Raw genomic sequence first — 17,097 nt, 5'->3', positions numbered from 1 at the left:
AAACTTGATTGTCCTTTGTAAAACCATGTTGACTCTGACGGATTGTGGTTTAATTTTGCAAATGTCCTGAACAATGGACTCTAACAATTAGCCTTAAATTACAATGGTTTATTGTTACACTTTAGTCCCTAATGTATACCATTATTATAAGTTCATCCCTTTCAAAAACCTGCACGTTTTCTTTGAATTCCTATTTAATGGGCACAAGGCTTTAAGAGATCTGCTCCAGTTGCTGTGTAAGGGCCATGTGTGGCTGAATGGACTCACCATCCTGCTGGTGTACAAACTCGATGGGCTGACGTCTTTCTGGTGTTCCCATGTTGTCGTCTCCAAGGCGAGAATGACCTCCTCCTGTTGATCCTTTAGAGGATTGGGAGATTCTGGAATCTTACTGTTGCTCTCTAACATTTTGATGGGCTGATAGGTCTTCTCATACTTCTCCATCGAAATATTGAACGGTCTCCTCATGTATCCGGGAGATGGTTCCGAGGGATTGATTGGTCTTCTCTTGTTCCCATACAACAGACACGTGTCGAAATTACTTCTTCCTTTCTCATTAAAGAAGTCTCAGATAGTTTTTATCCTTATCCAATTCCCTTGCAATAGGCTCGGTGGGTCTGAATGGCCTCCTGTTATCCCAGTGTAAGAATCTCCAGTCATTGTGTGACCTCTTCCAGTTCCTATGTTACAGACTTGAGGAGGCTGAATGGACTGATCCTGTTGGTGTTTAACAGGATACTGGTGCAGCATGGCCTACTGTTACAGGGTTGAATGGCTAATTGGCCTCCTTCTGTAAATGTATATCAGGCTCCAGGGGCTGAATAGCCTCATCCTGTTTTGGTGTAACAGGGTCGAAGGCTTGATTATCCTTCTGTTGTTCCTGCATAACACACTGGAGAACGGAATGGTTCCTCCACTATCTGTGTAATTCGCTTCACTCGTTGACTACATCTGTCACCTATGTTGAAATAAGGTCACCTTATTTTTTGCAAACTCCAATAGCTACTGGATCAACCTGATCATCCTTTCGTTATAAGCTAGCACCTTCATTGCAGGAATCAGTTGAGGGAACCATCTCTGAGCTGCTTCCAATGTAACAACATCATTTCTTCACTGAAGAGATTAAATCTGTGCACACTACTCCAGATGTGATCTCACTAAGACCCTGTACAGCAGCAGCAACATTTTACCAGCCTGTTGTAAGGTTCCCACCCAGGTTAGAGCAGTCCCAGCTGTCTGGGGGAATACAGAGCATTGTTGAAAGATCATTGTCCTTCTCTACTCCATCAGCATCACGGGAGATCTGGAGAAATTAAAGTTAGAGAAGATCATAAATGATGTGGCGAGATGATCTCTACTATTAATCTCTCCAGAGCCCACACCGCTCAGATTCCACAGAATCTAGTAAGGTGGAGCAAACATTGATGGGAGTTATATCTCAAAGTGAAAGCTGCAATACAAATGCTGGACATATGATAAAACAGGAAATGAGATATACACATTTGTGGGTACTGCAGTAATAATATACTGCTTACATTATATCTAAACTGTGTTAACCCAATTGAATGCTAATGCTGGGAAAATGGATTTCATGACCGCGTGTGAGATGGTTTACATGAACATTATGTTGAGCACTGAGCTCGAGATCAGGTTATTTAGGAATTGGTGTTGAGTGATCAGAAGAGCTAATTGAAAATTTTGCTGGCAAGGACATTTTGGGAACAGTGACCACAATGTATTGGTTTTCTTTTATGCTGTTTGAGTACACGACAATTTTTGTTGTATTTGAAGTAACCATTTGAAATCTGAGTCATGCAGACCATGAAGGTGTGAGGAGAAAGTGGGGATGACAGATGCTGAAGATCAGAGTCGAAGAGTGTGGTGCTGGAAAAGCACAGTCAGGCAGCATACTAAGAGCAGATAAATCGATGTTTCAGGCATAAGCCTTTCATCAGGAATGAAGCTTATGGGCCTAGGGGGCTGAGAGATAAATGACAAGAGGGTGAGGCAGGAGGGAGGTAGCTGGGATTACGATAGGTAGATGAAGGTGGGGTTGAAAGTGAAAGGTGATGAAGGGAGACAGAACGCCTCATCTACTGCATCCATTAAAGACAATGTGGTCTTCTCTTCATTGGCGAGGCAGGAGGTCAACTTGTAGATCATTTCAGGGAACATCTCTAGGACAACTACAGTGAACAACTCCATCGCCTAGTGGCTGAGCACTTTAACTCCCCTTCCCACTCTGCCAAGGACATGAGAGTCCTGGGCCTGCTCCATCGCCTAACCGGAGCCACCAGAAGCCTGGAGTAAGAAAGCCTCCTCTTCTTCCTTGGGACCCTCCAACCACAGGGGATCATAGTTGATTTCCCCATTTCCCCTAATCCCACCTTATCCTACTCCAACCTTCCAAGTCAGCACCGCCCTTTTGAATGTTCCTATGTGTCCACCTTCCTTCCTATCAATCTGGTGCACCCTCCTCTCGGATATCACTTTCAACCCCACCTTCATCGACCTATTCGATGAAAGGAAGCAGCTTAGAAAAATACCAAGTGTTGCAGTAAGCCAGTGGATTCAGAGAAATGTAGGACCCAGCAAAGGATGACCAAAATCAGAAAGAGAAAAAGCATGCAAACGGAAGAAAAACATAAAGACTGCTAAAAAGCATCTATCAATGTATGAAAAAAATAAAAACAAGGTCAAATGTGGAACAGTTGGTGTGCAGACAGGATAATTTATTGCAGATTACAGAGAAATCGCAGGGAAAAGAAACAGTTCCTTTGTGTCTATCTCCATGGAAGAATGTCCAGAAATTCTCCCAGAAATACCAAGTGACCATGGGACTTGTGTAAGTAAAGTCTAAGACCATTCTTATCAGTGATGAGGTCATCTTTGAAAAGAAAGCTGGATTGAGTATTTATAAATCTGACAGACTAGATGTACTTCAAACAAGATTTTCAGAGGAAGCAGCAATAGACATGTTGATTGCACCGCGGATTTTCACTTTATTTTCCGACACATTCCCGAAAGGCATTTATCCAATCTGGATAAGGTAAAGGTTATAAATATTATCCAACAGTTTATGAAAGGATGAATTTGGAGAATGGTAAACTACAGACCAGTTCACCTGTCATCCGCAGTCAGGTATCTCTTGGACTCGATTACAAAGAACATGCTACTAGATATTTAGAAGGTAAAAACATAACTGGGGAGTGTGAGAATGCACCGATGAATGGAAAACCAGCAGTGGCAAACATTTTTTTGGAATGGTTTGAAGATGATTCTTGTGGACATAGGCAATGAACAACAAATGGATAATGTATAGTTGGATATTCATGAGCTTTTTAAAAGAACTCACACACTGAGCTCATAAGAAAAGTTAAACTGAGAGGTATTAGGAAGAACATATGCAAATGGGAAAGAAAAATTAGGTTTACATTCATGTGAATGTAATTGGAAGATAGAGGATGTCGTGCACCAGTTGCATCGAGTGTTAATGAGACTAAACTTAGACTATTGTGTATCGCTCGGATTCCCAATCTAAGAAAGAATATACTGACTACAGAGGAACTTTAAAAAGCTATTCTCCACATTAACCCCTACGTTGGCAAGGTTGTCTGACGGGGTAACTCAGCCTGTAATCTCAAGTTTCGAAACATGAGAGGTGATTGTCGTGAATATTAGAAACATCGAAAGGACTGAATAACAGAGGGACATGAGGAAGTACAAGTAGGTGAGATCTGGGAGAATCCCATGATATTCTACACGGACAAGTAGAACAGAATAATCAGCAAACAGTCAGTGTACATTAGAAACCAAAGGGGCAATCTGCGTGTCAAGCTGCAGAACAATGATGGATTGTAACAGGAGACCTTCACATCTATTTTACTTGGGAGAAGGAGGATGCAGTTACAGAATTCAAGAAGATGGACTGGACAACTCTTGAACAGATTGATGTAAAATACGAGGAGGGATTTGAGGCTTTGTTCTGTATAAATTTGGACCAATATCCATGTCTGAAAGAGTTGTATCACAGGCGGCTGTTGGGGTCAAGGGAGGAATGACACTGATTGAATATTTTAATTAGAATCTGATCATAGGGGAGGTGCCAGAGAACTGGAGGACTGCTAATACGATTCCACTTCACAGTAAGGGTGGGAGAGATAGACCAGGGAACTATAGACGAGTGAGTATTAGATCACTGTTAAGGAAACTACAGGATAAAATAGGGAAGGAGAAAATCGAACTCCAATCAGAGTCACAAGGTTTGATCAGAGATAATCATCGTGACTTTATCAGAAGGAAGTCGCATCTAATGGATTTGATTGAATTAGTTTGAGGAGGTCGATTGTTTAGTTTTGTAGGAAGGTCTCTGACAAATTTCCAGCCGGGATACTGAGAAATAATGTAAAATCTCACAATATGAAGGATACCTTGACAGGTTACAAGGAGAAATGTCTTAATGGCAGCAGGCAGAGGGTGGTGGGAGAAGGCTGTTTGTGTGACTGGAGACCAGTGTCCCCTGGTGTACCACGGGATCAGTGCTGTGTCCCTTATTGTTTGTGTTATTCATAAAAAAAGATGTGAATGTGGAGGGGGCTAGGTGGAGATTGGGGGAGGTGTGATAAGTAACTGTATGTTTGACATTAAGATTGACCGGATGGTTCGCAGTGAGGAGGAAGGCCTTAAGTTACAGGAAGATGCAGATGATTGGTCAAATGGGCAAATCAATGGCAGATGGAATGTAACCCTGATAAATATGAGGTGATGCACTTTGCGAGAAGGAACCAGGCAGGGGAGGACTCAATGAATGGCAGCACACTGGGAACCTCAGGGTGTGCTTCTCCACACATCCCTGAATGTGACTGGACAGGTTAATGGACTAGTTAAGAATTGGACCTTGGGTGTAGCATTTCCTAATCAGGAGTAGATTATAAGAGCAATACAGGGCTTTGGAGTACTGTATGTAGCTCTGGGAGCCACATTCCAGGAAAGATGTGATTGTACTGGAGAGGGTGCAGAGGTGATTCACCAGGATGTTCCCTGGGATGGAGCATATCAGCTATGGAGATAGGCTGGATAAGCTCGGGTTGTTTTCTTTGGAGCAGAGAAAGCTGAGGGGTCAGGGATTCAGAAGGATAAGATTATGAGGGACATGGACAGGGTGGATAGACAGCAGCTGTTCCTTTTAGTCAGAGGGTCAAGAACAAATGAGCACACATTTAAAGTGAAAAGTTTGAGGTTCAGAGAGGATTTAAATATTTTTTTCACCTTGAGGATGTGGGGTTCTGGGATTACTTCCTGAAAAGGGGGATTATCACGGGTAACCTCACAATCATTAAAAAGTATTTGGACGAGCACGTGGAAGTGTCGTAACATTCCAGGCTATGGGCCTGGTGTAGGAAAGTGGGACTAATATAGATTGTGCTGTATTTCTGTTGGCACAGAGTCTGTGCTCCTGTGAGTGTATGGTGTGTAAGGTCAATTATTGAGCAGTCTAAGGCAGGAATTGATGGCTTTCTGAAGAGTATATTCACAAGGGTTAAAAGAGTGAACTGTAATAGCTGGTTAAATTATGTCAATGTGAGAAATATGAGAAAACAAGTACAGTTTCCTTACAGTTTGAAACCAGAGAATAGAGAATGGGAAACAGGGAAATGGCAGAACTATGAAGCCACTACTTCAGTTCTGTCTTCACAGAACTTTCAAACAATACAAGGAAAACCGAGTCTGGTGGAGGAAAATGATAGAGTACATTGAACATAGAACATAGTAAGTAAATGGTTTAGGAGAAATTATTGTGGCTGAAAGTAATGGTCATAGGCAACACTGACGTAGATTTATGAAATGGGAATTATGTTTGAGAAACAGAATGGGAGACAAATGAAAGAGAAACAATGGATGTAAAACATGTGGATTTTTAGAAAGATTTTGGTAAAGCTCCAAGCCCAATTTGCAAAATCAAATCTGAGTGGATTGGGGTCTAATATATTGCTATGTTTCTAGAATGGGACAGCTGGCAGGAAACGGTGAGTAGAAATAAACAGACTCGTCAAGCAACAGCCTGACATTGTCTGTAAGGTATGATTCTGTGAGTATGACTATATCGCAGACACCCCATTACCTACCCCGAATATCTCCTGTCTTATCAGCAGGACGGACACAGCAGAAGTGGTGGCACAGTGGGATACAGTTTGAAGGGAATTGCTCTTGGAGTCCTCAACAGTGACTCCGTATCCCATGAAGTCTCATGGCATTACTTTGCACATGGGAAAGGAAAACTCCTGCTGATTACCATGTACCAGCCTCTCTGAACTGATGAATCAGTACTCCTCCATGCTGACCAACACTTGGAGGAAGCACTGAGGGTAGCACGGACGCAAGATCTACTCTGGGTGGGGGATTTCAATGTTCACCAACAAGAGTATCTCAGCGACAGCATTACAGCGAGCTGGCCAGGCCCCAAAGGATAGAACTGCTCGACTGGTTCTGCAGCAGGTGGGGAAAGAACCAACATGAGGAAAATACAAACTTGAACACAGCCTTACTAATCTGCCAATTACAGAAGTATCTGTCCATGATATGATCGGTAAGAGAGACCACCACATCGTCATTGTGGAGACAAAACCACACCTTCACATTGAGAATAACCTCCACCATTTTGGGTGGTACTATCACGTTGCTAAACAGGGCAGACTTCGAACAGATCTAGCAGCTCAAATCTGGATGTCCATAAGGTGTCGTGAGTCATCAATAGCAGCGAAGTTGTACTCCTGCATAACCTCATGGCCTCCCGCATATCCCCCTCACAATTGCCATCAATCTAGAGAATCAATATTGGTTCAGTGGAGTGTGCAGGATGGCAGGAACTGCACCAGGCATACCTGATAATGGGGTGTCAGCCTGGTGAAGCCACCAATCAGGACTACTTATGCGCCAAACAGCATAAGCAGTAAGTGATAGACAGAGCTAAGTGATCCCACAAGCAAAGGAACAGGTCTAAGCTCTGCAGTTGTTCCACATCTAGTCGAGAAACGTTGGGGACAATGAAACAATTCACTGGAGGAAGAGATTCCACAAATAACCCCTTCCTCTATGATGGAAGAGCCCAGCCCTTCAGTTTATAATATAAGGCTGATTCATTCGCAACAATCTTCAGTCAGAAATGCGGAGTGGATGATCCATCTCAGCCCCCTCCAGTGGTCCTCAGCAATTCAGTTACCAGTCATCAACCAATTTGGTTCAGTCCACACGATATCCAGAAACGATTGGAGATACTGGATACTCCATAGGGTCCATAATCCGACAACATTCTGGCAATAGTACTGACAACTTGTGCTCATAACTTGCCACTCCCCTAGCCAAACTATTTCAATACTGTTACAACAATGGCTTTTCCTGATTACGTGGAAAATTTCCCCAAGTAATCATTGCTCCTGTATGTAAAACGCAGAACAAATCCAATCCGGCCAATTGCCACCCCATCAGTCTCCTCTCGATCATCAGTAAAGTGGTGGAAGGTCTCAGTGTTTTTAGGTAGCACTTGCTCAGCAATACCCTGGTCAATGACGCCAGTTTGGGCTCCACCAGGGCCACTCAGCTCCTGACCTCATTACCGTGATTCAAACATGGACAAAAGAGCTGAATTCCAGAGGTGGGGTGAGAGCGATAGCCCTTTAAATCAAGGCTGCATTCGACTATGTGTGGTATCAAGGGGCCTTAGCAAAACTGGAATCAATGGGTAACAGGGGCAAACTCCCCGCTGGTTAGAATCATACCTGACACGTAGGAAGGTGGTCATGGTTGATAAAGGTCAGTCAAGTCAGCTCCAAGTCTGTAGGAGTCCCTCGAGCAGTGACCGAAAACTTCTTCAGGGCTACTTCATCAATGACCTTCCCTCCATTTTAAGGTCAGCAGTGGGGATGTTCGCCAATGATTGTACAATGTTCTGCAACATTTGTGGCTCCTCAGATACTGAAGCAGTCTATGTTCAAACACGACAAGATCTGGAGAGTATCCAGGTTGACAAGTGGCAAGTAATATTCAGGCCACACGAATGCCAGGCCATGACCATCACCAGTAAAGTACAATCTAACCTGCACCTTGGCATTCAATGGTGTTACTATCACTGAATCACCCAGTGTCAAATTCCTGGTGGGTAATCATTGCTCAGAAACTCACTGGTCTCGCCACATGAACACAGTAACTATAAGGGCAGGTCCGAAGCTAGGAATACTGCGGCGAGTAACTCACATCCTGACTTCTAAACGTCTGTCCATCATCTACAATGCATAAGTCAGAGGTGTGATAGAAGACTCCCAATTTGCCTGGATGAGTGGAGTTCCAACAACACTCGAGAAGCTTTATACCATCCAGGACAAAGCAGCCAGTTTGACTGTCCCTTCATCCACAATGCTCCACCATCAACGCTCAGCAGCAGCAGCAGTGTTTTACTATCTACATGCTGCAATAAAATGATCCACCAAAGATCCTCAGAGACCATCTTCACAACTCCCATGTCTATCTAGAAGGACAAGGGCTACAGATGTATGGGAATACCATCATCTTCAGGTTCCCTCCAAGCCAGTCACCATCCTGACTTGGAATTTTATCACCGCTCCTTCACAGTCACTGGGTCAGAATCCTGGGATTCCCTCCCTAATGGCATTTGAGGTCAACCAAGCAGGTGGACTGCAGCGTTCAACAAGGCAGCTCACCACCACCTTCTCGAGGGCAACTAGGGACGGGCAATAAATGCTGGCCCAGCCAGTGACACCCAGATTCACGAAATAAATAAATAGAAATTAACAGAGGACGGTTGCTGAGGTGTCGCAGGGATCGGTGCTTGGGGCCCATCTGTTCACAATGCCCTTTAAACATTTGGTTACTGGAATCAGATACAATATATCCCAGCCTGCTGACAGCACTAACGGATGTGGGATTGTGGATGGGTGAGGAGGTTATAAAAAAGCACCGAGAAGACAATTGGAGTGAATGGGTAAATACGTGACAGATGGAGAAAAATGTGGATAGGGGAGACGGTGTGCTCTTTGGTGGAAATGATAAATTGGCAGCCTACCATTTGAAAGGCATTGGTTGAAACATGTTGATCTACAAAGGGACGTATGCTCCTGTTTGTTGTTTCCTTCTGCATAAACCTCTGAGGCCCCTGCAGTGCAGTGAGTTCTGTAACCAGAAGTCAATACTGGGCATGGCATTGGCACGCTGCCCAGTGTACACAGACCCACCAAGTGGGGAGCTGTAACACTGAAAAGGATCTGCATCTCCCTGTACACCAGTCGCTGAAAGTAATATTGCAGAAACAGAAAGCAGTGAGGAAGATAAATGGTGTGTGGACCTTCATTTCAGGGGATGTGAGTCCAGGAGAAAAGGTGTCTTACTGCAGCTGTACAGGGCCTTGGTGAGATATCATCTTGAACATTGTGCACTATTGTGGGGAGTTTTGGTCTCCTTACCTAATAAAGGACAAACCTGACATTGAGGGAGAGCAGTGAAGGATGACCAGACTGGTCTCTGGGATGACGGGCTTGTTATGGGAGCAGAGTATGGGAGACTGGGCAAGTATTCCATGGGGTTTAGGAAAATGAGTGGAGATCTCAGTGAGATATATAAAACTCTGACAGGGTGAGACAGATTGGAAGCAGGGATGATAATTCCCCTGGCTGGGACTTGTAAAACAAGGGGCCACAGTATTAGATACAGGCATTCACTCTGCATTGAGATGATAATAAATGTCTGCTCTCAATGACTCGGGAACCTGGGGAATTCTCTCGCACCTGGAAACCGAGACACTGATTATAAATAAGGATTTAGAGACAGTAAAGGGATAGTGGGAGAGCAGGAGTACGGTGTGGAAATGAAGGGCCAACCATCATTATATTGAATTGGTTCGCAAACTCGATGGACCAAAGGTACTACTGCACCGCCTATTTTATAGCTTCCCAAGGTTATTCACATGAATGGATATGTATATCGTGTGGGGTAAGTGCATTGAGGAGAGTTTTTCCATGAACTATAATGGGGAGGCTCAATGTGTTTTCCATTCCCAATGTTTCTGTGAAGTCTGTGGGAAAGCTCTGTAAATGCTGTCACAAGCTCTCAGATGTTAGGAAGGAGGTTTCTGCAGGGTCGACAGGACTGTGTTCCCATTCCCTTTTCCGACATTGATGCTGAGGCTGGGTTTTCTGTCCGGTTTCATACTTTCAGACCTCGGAGTAGTTTGCTTCGAACAGATCTGTTGGTCAAGTCTGGTAGCTTTAATGAGTTAGCATCAGGTAAAGTTCACGTGATTCTGACCCTGACATCTTCACCCACCCTCGTCACTGAGCCATAGATGGTGTTGATGCCAATGACAGACTGAGGTGTTACCCTGGCAAAAAGTTACAGGTTGTGTTTGAATGCAGATCTGCTTCTCCTGCTTCTGTGATCTACAGCACTACGTGAATACACAGTTTCGAGCTGCAATATCTGCAATGCAATTTTGCTGTCTGTTCCCCAATTCTCACTAAGACCCATTCACCCATCAGCCCTGCACTCAGTGACCTAACCTGGTTTCTGATGTGGAAATACTTCCATTTTCAAACTCTCATCCTGCTGAGGGTCTCTCTCCCCGGGTCTTGCTTCCAATCTGACACATTCCGCAAAAGCATTTAACTGATCTTAATTCAAATATTTAATTCACCTAAATATTTTTCATTGAGAAATACCAATCTGCTGTGTTTAAAGTGAATGTGTTTCCCCTGTTTCTTTACCTGACCATGATTAAGAGCTCTGTAGTGTCAGTAATGCCAGCCTTATGTAGTTTCAGAGCCAATGAATTCTCTGGAGTCCCAATCATCTTCAGCACATTGTATATTTTCTCTTTTGGTTTGATGCCTTATCACTCATGGCTGCCTTGTTCTCCCTTGAGTATGTTTCAAGTTCTTTGGGTTGCATTTCTGGTATTATCTTCCGAATTTCTCCCCAGAACCTCCTCCCATTGCTGCTCCATGGTGTTTCCTGCTCAGCTCCCCTTCCAATTAACTCTGGCCAGCTACGCCCGCATGTCTTTGTAGTTACATTGCTCAATTATAACCACATTACATCTTGAAAGAGAATTACATATAAAGCGAAAGGAGGAGTTTTGGGAGACGGGACACGAAGAATAATTGGTGGATTTCTTAACTAGTTACAAAGGGAGAAGGAGAGAGAGGATAGAGATCTGGAGATCTGGAAAATGAGAAAGCTACATTATCGAAAGAAGTAGATGAACATCCCCCAATGTTTTGACAATGACTGTGTGCTGTGGTCCTTGGTACAGTGCATGTACAACAGAGTAATATGTTCAAATGCTGAGTCTGATGCCAGAATATTTATCTCCAATAATATGACAGACACTAGCTTTGGAAAGAACCCACCAGGCCAACATATTGAAGTCCCGGTAGAAAGGGGATTAACTGAAATAAATTGGGACACCAGAATCAAGAATTTGGAGCACACATCCTGGTAAGAATGAGAGATTAGAGTTGGGAATCCCAGAAAAGGAGGGTTCGTTTAGAGGATCAAATCATGTTTTAATGTTTTATCAATTTTATACATCATATGCATCATTTTTCGTTAACTGTGTCTCTGTTGTTTATTTACAATGTGTTGCGCACATATGAAAAATGCGACTTATCTGCACACACACATTGATTAAACAGTGTATATAAAATCATTGTTCCACCATTGAAACTGTCCTGTTGTTGTGTTACGAGGATAGATTAGATTAGATTAGATTACTTAGTGTGGAAACAGGCCCTTCGGCCCAACAAGTCCACACCGCCCCGCCTCAGGCAACTGAATGTGTGGAGTTTGCACGTTCTCCCCGTGTCTGCGTGGGTTTCCTCCGGGTGCTCCGGTTTCCTCCCACAGTCCAAAGATATGCAGGTCAGGTGAATTGACCATCCTAAATTGCCCGTAGTGTAGGTAAGGGGTAGATGTTAGGGGTATGGGTGGGTTGCGCTTCGGCGGGGCGGTGTGGACTTGTTGGGCCGAAGGGCCTGTTTCCACACTAAGTAATCTAATCTAATCTAATCTATCCTCGTAACACAATAACAGGACAGTTTCAATGGTGGAAAAATGATTTTATATACACTGTTTAATCAATGTGTGTGTGCAGATAAGTCGCATTTTTCATATGTGCACAACACATTGTAAATAAACAACAGAACACCAACTAGCCACCAAAAGACATGATCCACTATCACTACGTTCCGTACGTACAGACAAAGAAGGGCACCACTTTGACTGGGACAAAGCACACACACATACTAAGACACGCAAGGACCTTCTTAGAGGAATCGTATTATAACCAGAAGTCCATCAATAAACGCATCAATTTAGATCCTGTCTACATTCTCTTGTTAAAATAACCGGAAATGACATCACCCACTTTAAGAAACCAAGACCTATAAATAGAGAGGTGGGATATCCCACCAGCACTTCAGCAGATACTCCCACTGATGATGTCACCTCGTCATGGTGACGAAACTTCTGAAAACATACCTTCAAGCTCAGCGAGCCTACTTGCACAGATATAAATTGTTGTTTGTTGTTTATTAGTGGAATTTAGGAGTTCTCTATCGCTCACGTTTTGACAGATTATGATGTGAGGTGAGCTTTTCTAGGTGTGTGATTTTAATTAACAGAGGGGTTCGACATTGATGTCATAACAGTTTGGGGCCTTGCCGTGTGGCACTTGGACCGATCTGAACAGATTTGAGATACAACAGGTCGCAGCAAATTCCAACTCATTGCAATTAGTGACTTTGATCTTCAAATAAAACCAGTGGGAAAATTCGTTTAATTTTGTTACTTGTGGTTGGTTAAATGAAAAGTGAGGGAAATGGCTGTTCACATTACTAAAGAGGTTCCCAAATTTTCCAAGGAAGTTTAGAAAGACAGAAGGAGGACATTTGTTAGAATTAGCAAATAGGTTGGAATTGGGTTCAACCAGGGAGAAAAGGGAAGCTGAAATTGTAATGGAGTTGGTTAAGCACTTTGATGTATCAGAGAAACAGGCAACTGCAGTAGAGTTATAAAAACTTAAATTGCAAATGTGGCAACTGGAGTTAGAAGATAAATAAAGGGATGGAAACAGAGAGAGACAAAAGAGAAAGAGAGGAAAAAGAAAGAGAGAGGGGATTTGAAATTCAGAAGTTGGGAATTAGACAAGAAATTTAAATTAACAGGATGGAGATGAAGGGAGAACGTAGGGATGTATACAACTAGGTTAGTAACTTGCCATATTTCGTTGAGAAAATTGTCAAACCCTTTTTCATTTCATTTGAAAAAATGGCTAGGCAGATGACGTGTCCAGTGAACTTGTGGGTAATGCTAGTTCAGACTAAGCTGGTGGGCACAGCTGGTGAGGTATGTGCAGCGCTGTCAGATGAGGGATCAAGAGATTATCAAGATGTTAAATTGGTTATTTTGATTGGTTATGAATTGGTACTAGAAGCATATAGACAGAAATTCAGAAAAATAGAGACGGAACCAGGTCAGATTTATATTGAGTTTGAAAGAATTAACAACAGTCATTTTGACAAGTGGGTGCTGGCCTTAAAAATGGATAAGACCTGTGAGGCCTGAAGGGAGATTAATCTGCTGGAGAAGTTAAAAGACTCACTTCCAGAGATAGTAAAAATTCATGTGAATGAATAGAAAGTTCAAGAAGTGAGCAGCGCGGCAGAAATGGCAGGTAAATATGCATTGTGCAATGTGATGAAATTTAGCTTCTGGCAGGAATTTCATCCCGTGAGGGATAGTAATTGGGAGAAGGGACGATCACACATTACAAAGCGAACAGTAGTTCACAATATTTTACCACAGGTGAAGAAAGAAGCCCAAGGGGGTTGAAAGGTGGTGAAAGGCCTCAGGTGCTCTCACTATAAGGGAGTGGAACACATAAAATTACAGTGCTGGTGGTTTAGGAAGGGCACAGTGGAAAAGTTGTTTTCACTGCAGTAAACTGGGACACACCGTGCTGGGCGTTAAAGGAAGACACTTTGGGGAAAGATGTGGTAGAAGAGGCTCAGCCCAGTGGCAGTAGTGAAACTGGTAAAGGAGACCCCAAGTGGAGCCGAGGAGCTGCAGGAAATTGCACAGCCTAGGCAAGGGCTGGGTATGGAGGTAGTGCCTGATCTCTCAAAAGAATTCACCTCTGTGGATAAAGTTTACTCAGAAAGAACAGGGGGAGAACGACAAGAAGTTATAATTTTGTGAGATATGGGATCTGCTCAGTCTGTAATAGTTGAGAAGTGAGGCGCTGGAAAAGCACAACAGATCAGGCAGCATCCAAACAGCAGGACAATCGAATATCAGGCAGAAACCCATCGTCAGGAACATGGTGGGGGGACAAGGGGGCTGAAAGATAAATACGAGGGTAGTAGCTGAGCTGGTGGAAGGGTCATTGGGAAGGCAATAAGATGATGTAGGTGGGAGTGATAGTGATATGTCGGAGGATAGGGTGAAGTCGATAGGTGGAAAGGAAGAGGTCTAGTTAGGGCGGTTCAAGAGGGCAGTGCTAGGTTGTACGGTTGGATCTGGGAGAGGTTGGTGGAGGGGAGATTTGAAATTTGGTGAAGTCAATATTGATGCGGAACAGTTTGAGGGTTCCAGCTGTCCTACCACTGATAGGAGTCCTATCACCCTCCTCACCGACCTATCACCATCACACCCCACTTGCATCTACCTATCGTCTTCCAAGCTCCCTTCCACCCAGCTCCATCCCCACCCTCCCATTTATTTCTCAACCTCCTTCCCCCTCCCTTACCTCCCATTTTCCTGATGAAGGATTTATGCCTGAAACGTCAACGCCCCTGCCCCTCGGATGCTGCCGACGTGCTGTGCTTTTCCAGCCCCACACTTTTCAACTCTCATCTCCAGCATCTGCAGCCCTCACTCTCTCACCCTCTAATAGGAAGAGATGAAAGGTTTTTTCACTCTTTCTGGCATGTTCATCAAGAGTGTGTTAATTTGTGGAATGGGGACATAAATTAAGCATTCCCTTGTGTAACATCAGGATGGAATGCCAAATCAAGATTAGGGAAGTAACAGTGACAGTGAGTAACAGAGTGTCAGGTCCAGGAATACAGTTTGTTCTTGGGAACGATTTAGCAGGAGGTGAGGAGGGATAGGCACTCCTTGTGGTGGAGAAGCCAAAGGAAGACTAGGGAATTGGTGAGTTAAAAGAAAATTACCCAGGAATTTTTCCAGACTGTGTAGTAACAAGATCCCACTGTCATAAGTTACAGCAGGAAGTAAAACCGAACGAAAAAGACAAATGGGTTGATGCTCAGTGAACTGACCCCCTGTTTGATGTAACGGTGCAGGATAAACCTGAACAGGCAGAGGATCAGGCAGAGGGGTTTAGTCCAGAAAGGCTAATGGACTTACAACAGATATATACACACACATTCACACACACATACACATGCACACACACAGAAAAGGAATCAGAATATATTGTTGAACGTTATTAACTTAAAGATAGAATCATAAAATTAAAATGGAGACCCCGATAGGTTACTGCAGAAGGGAAATGGTCCGACGTGCACCAGATTGTGTTAGCACTAACGTACAGTGTTATGGGTAGCTCATAAACTAACTGCAGGCGGTCACTTAGGTGTATAGAAGACTCAGGCTAAGGTACAGAAGCATTTCCACTGTCCTGGAATGCACAAGGACGCTGTTAATTTTTGTTGTACGTGACATACATCCCAAATGGTAGGTAAGTAACAGGCAGTAACAAAACCAGCACTTTTCTTGCCAATTCCTGCATTCGAAGAACTTGCATGTGTGTTATGATAAATTGTGTTGCTCCCCTTTCTAAAGTAAAAGTGGAAACCAATATTTGCTTACTTTCTTGGATGTGTCTACCAGATTTCCAGAGGCAATTCCATTATTGGAGTGCCAAGGCAAAAAGGGAGGTGGCGGAGTTGGTAGCTTTCTTTACACGCTGTGGGCTGCCCAGAGAGATTCAGTCAGACCAAGGGTCTCATTTTACCGCTCAGCTGTTTAAGGAAGTCATGGATGGCTTAGGCATACAACACTTCAAATCAAGTGCGTCCCATCCTGAATCCCAGGGAGCCTTGTAAAGTTAGCATCAGATGCTGAAGACTATGTTAACAGCTACTGTCAGGGTTGGCCAAATGATTGTGATAAAGGTGTCCCATTGAAGTGTTTGCCATTAGTGATGTCCCAAATAAATCTACTCACTTTACTTCCTTTGAGTTAATATTCGTACATGAAGTGAGAGCTCCTCTGAAATTAATTAAATATAAATTGACAGGACCGAAGTCGGAAATCTCACACCTGGATTCTGTGTGTGAGGTGAAGGAGAGAGTAGATGGAGTAGGTGAGTTTGCTAAACAGTATCTGAAGAGCACAGCATAGAGTGAAGGAGGTGGCAGATACAAACTCTGAAACTTTGAAGATTTCCCGTGGGGATGACATATTAGTATTGTCACCAGTGGTAAGAAATCTCTTCAAAGCCAGGTTTCGTGGCCCCTTTCAAATAAAAAAAAATGTGGAGTCAGTTTAACTACCCAGTAAAGATACCAGAGATGACAAAATAACCTTTATCGAATATTTCATATGGATGAATAATGCACAAGCCACATTTAAGACTCAGAAACAGAGTTGTGGCCATATGAACAAATTTTGCAGCTTATCTTTATGATGTAGTGATCTTTAGCAAGTGATTGAAAGCTCACATGTTACAGTCGATAATGTTGAATGATTACAAGAAGCAAACTCAGTAATAAACTTAAAGAAAACAGAATTCACGAAAGCAGTGGTAACATTCTTGGGATATTGCATTGGACATGGAAGGTTGACCCCATGGAACACAAATACGAAGGGCTTTGAGGAAATTCCATGACCATCCTCGAAGAAAGAGGTGCTTCGATTTTTGGAACTGAATGGATTCTATCGGAAGTTTGTCCCAAACTTCAGCAGCGTATTGGCACCTCTAATGGACTTATTAAAGAAGAACATTGAATTGTGGTGGATAGAACAATTCCAGGAGGCATTTGAGAATTTTAAAGCAGGATTAAT

This window comes from Chiloscyllium punctatum, chromosome 31 (genome assembly GCF_047496795.1).
Source record: "Chiloscyllium punctatum isolate Juve2018m chromosome 31, sChiPun1.3, whole genome shotgun sequence".
NCBI classification, from domain to species: Eukaryota; Metazoa; Chordata; class Chondrichthyes; order Orectolobiformes; family Hemiscylliidae; genus Chiloscyllium; species Chiloscyllium punctatum.
This window is presented reverse-complemented; position numbering follows the sequence as displayed.